The sequence below is a fragment of the Dendroctonus ponderosae genome, unplaced genomic scaffold (assembly GCF_020466585.1).
Source record: "Dendroctonus ponderosae isolate FM_Combo_2020 unplaced genomic scaffold, Dpon_F_20191213v2 Dpon_F_20191213_12, whole genome shotgun sequence".
Taxonomy (NCBI): domain Eukaryota; kingdom Metazoa; phylum Arthropoda; class Insecta; order Coleoptera; family Curculionidae; genus Dendroctonus; species Dendroctonus ponderosae.
Window position 1 is genome coordinate 1,380,805 of NW_026017316.1, and position 3,787 is coordinate 1,384,591.

Below are 3,787 nucleotides of genomic sequence, written 5' to 3' on the forward strand. Positions count from 1 at the left end.
CGAAAACTTTCCAGAACGCAAATTTCCACCGAACGTTCAAAGTTGTAAATCACTAAAGTTGCAGGTTAAAGAAAAAAACTACCAGAAACAGTTTTTGCATGTTTTTCTACGCGAAAACCTTCCAAAACAACAAAATTTTCTATAAAGTTCCGACACAACAAGAATTTTCTGGCTTTTGGAAAGTTACCGCAAATTTTGAGGCACTTTTCTAAACAAAAAATTAGGGGGAGCGAGGGCAATTTGCAATATTTTCTGGTTTTTTGTTGTTTTCTCCGAAGCTAAAGCTCCAATCGAAAAAACTCATTCTTCGAAAACTTTTCAGAAGGCAAATTGCCACCGAACGTTAAAAGTGGCAAATCAGTAAAGTTGAAGGTTAAAGGCAAAACAAAAAAAAAACGTTTTTGCATGTTTTTCTACCCGAAAACCGCCACAACAAGAGATTTCTGGCTTCTTCAAAGGACCGCAAATTTCGAAGCAATTTTCCAAACAAAACATTAGGGGAAGCGAGGGCATTTGCAACATTTTCTGGTTTTTTGCTGTTTTCTCCGAAGCTAAAGCTCCAATCGAAAAAAGTCATTCTTCGAAAACTTTTCAGAACGCAAATTGCCATCGAAAGTTAAAAATTTGCACCCTCATCAGTGCGATGTTGCCATCAAAATTGATGCTCCCTCAACTGACTGAATGCTCAGAAATTGTTGGAGAAACGTTTGGTCGCCAAAGGCGATTTTTACCTTGCAACCCTTGCAATCGTTTGTCAAATTTCCAAAAAACACCGTCTAAAAACAAACCCGCTCCAAGCATGGAGAACGTGGAGAAGCAAAATGAGTAATTTGGAAGTGGCACTAATTTCAGAAGGGAAATTTTGAATTTTGCGCAATTAACCGACCGAAAAAAGAGCAAAAGTTGCGCAAAAAACATCCCCGAACCATTATTGACTGCAACACGAATCCAAAAACCGTTCGAGGAAAATATAAAATTTTGAAAGAAAAAAACCGTCCAAAAAACACTCCTAAAAGTCCCACTAGTCAGCGTTAAGTTCAGAAGAGAAGGTGCAACAATTGGAAAATTCGCCTTCTTCATCAGTCTGATGTAAGTTATTTCATTAAATTTCTTTAATTAACCAAAAAAAAAAACGAAAAAGTTTTGTGAAATTACACTTTCACCCAAAAATAAGACAAAATTCCGGAAAATTTTGCAAAAGTTGTTTAAGGTAACATTTGCGAGTTGGAAAACTCGCTTCCCTCATCAGTCTGATTTCTTTAATTAATTTCCAATTTGGTTAAAACTTCGCGATTTTTGATCAACATATTTTTTCCTTTTTAAAAGCCTTTCTATTTGGAAAAGTTGAATTTCATATGGAAAAACTTCTCAAAGAGGCCAACTTTTCCCTATTTGTTGCAAATCTCTTCGAACCAAACCAAAAAAATTAGCAATTTCTGAGCAAAAATGCATTTAGGGAAGCAATTCTTTCACTCAAAAGTGCTTTTAAATTATTTTCCAAATTTTGAGGAATGAAATCACCTTGTCATAAAACTCGCACCCTCATCAGTGCCTTGAAAATTGATGCTCCCTCAACTCAAGCAAAATGGGTAATTTGGAAAAGTGGCACTAATTTCTGAAGGGAAATTTTGAATTTTGCGCAATTAACCGAGCGAAAAAAGGGCAAATTGTTGCGCAAAAAACATCCCCGGACCATTATTGACGGCAACACGAGCCAAAAAGCCCGTCTGCTCATTGCAAAGCGACTTTCAAGCCATATTGGAGAGTTGGAAAACTCGCTCCCCGCATCAGTCTGATGTTGCTCGGCCCAAACAAAAATTCCCGAAATTTCCAAAAAATCGCGGTAATTTTCGAGAGAAGCCCTGCGTGCAATCAGTGGACCCAAAAATCGGTGGAAAATTCCTTTTGAGGTCGGAAAAACGCCGCAATTTGCCGCACACCTCGTGCCTCCGAGCTTCGGGGCCTCGCGCCCCTTAAAAAATTCGTATCTCCCAAACGGCTGGAAATTCCCCACTGCCCCTAAGGACCTTTTCCCTAGAGGGATCCCTGCCCTACAGGCCCCGGCCAGGGGTTTAGGGCCACGCCCACCCTGACCCACGCTAGACGCCAAAATCTCCCCTCCACGCGCAGCAGCCGGCGGCAGCCCACGCAAACTGCTTAACCTCTACCCAAACTAACCCAAACCAGTCAGGATCATATCGGACACTCAAACAGTCCCATCAATTTGTACATACAAATGGACATCAACTGAAATACATCCACAATAACGGCCGGTACTGTACACATAGCAAATACAACAGTAATGGTCACACAGTAGCCGTTGGGTCCGGCCAGGGCGGCGCCACCGTCGCCCCAACCGACTCTTTCACCCGGAAACACCGAAAGCGATATTTACACGTGCGTCTCAAACCAAAACAGTAAACAGGAAAAATTACGTGACTCAGATACAAGGTGCGTTTGGGCGACTGTTGCCCCGCTCAGACGCCACGCGTCGGCACCGACGTTGTGTCGGCGCAGCGTCGACACCTGGGGTCTGGGCGGGGTGGGCGTCTGCGCCGATGGTGGGTTTATACCTGTAGCAAACGGCCATAAGGGCAAAGCACACGAAGACCAGCATGACCACGAGCACCAGAACGCCAACCATGATGATGGTGCTCAAGCCGTTCGTGTGGTTTTCCCCTGAAAGTAGCCATAATCTTGGCAGTGTGCTCTGATTGGCCGCACTGAGTTTCAGTGGAAGGGGTTTGGGGGCTGTCTGGGCTCCCGGGGTTGATGTGCGTAAAGCTTTCAATCGACTGCAGCCGTTTTGGGGGGTGGATTTGGGCCAGACTTTGCAGAACAAACATTCTGAAGGTTTGCCTCTTTTTGCTACTCGCCCGACTGTTTGCTACCGCAAAATTCGCTCGCTGCAGTGTTTTTTTCGGTTCTGCGCACTGAGCCTGCATAATCAAAGGTTTCGGCAGCACCAGAAATTATTTTCCAGTGGCCTGCAAGATTTTTTAACAGCAAAACCGGTGGTTGAAAAAATTCGCATTCTGCACCAGTCTGGTGTTTTGGATTTTCCGAAATTTGCCCCCATTGGGCTAGGAAAATCATTCCTTCTTTCAACTTTGTCATTATCAGCAGAAAATTTCCTTAACTCACTTGCAGGCGCTGAAAAACCCCTCAAAGGAAAATTCGCCAGTTGCAAAACTCGCCTCCGGCATCAGTCTGATATATTTTCATTTTATTTAATTTCCCTTTATTAACTCTGGCAAAATTCTTAAGGGTTTAGAAACAGAGTTTTCAAAAGCAAAGTGGCTGTCATGTTTTTCATAAACATTTTCTTAAAAAAAAACTGAAGAACACCGAGAACTGGTGATGAACGAAAATTATGCACAATTTTTTGCAAAAATAAATTTTGGGCAGTTGAAAACTGCGATCACCCCGAAAGTTTTCATTTGATGGGATTTCCTTTAATGATGCAAAAAACGCCAACTTTTTCTGCAAATTTCCTGCTCGTCGTTGTAAAACCTTTTGAAAAAATATGAGGAATTGGAAAACTCGCATCCCTCTTCAGACTGAAACTTTCGCCGTTAGAAAATTAGCGCTTTGGCGTAAAAAGTGTTATGCATTGACTGTTTTTTTTTTAATTTTACGCACTGAACCTATATAATCAAATATTTCTGCAGCACCAGAAATTATTTTCCAGTGGCCTGCAAGACTTTTTAAGAGCAAAACCGGTTGTTAAAAAAAATTCGCATTCTGCACCAGTCTGGTGTTATGGATTTTCCGAAATTTGCCCCCA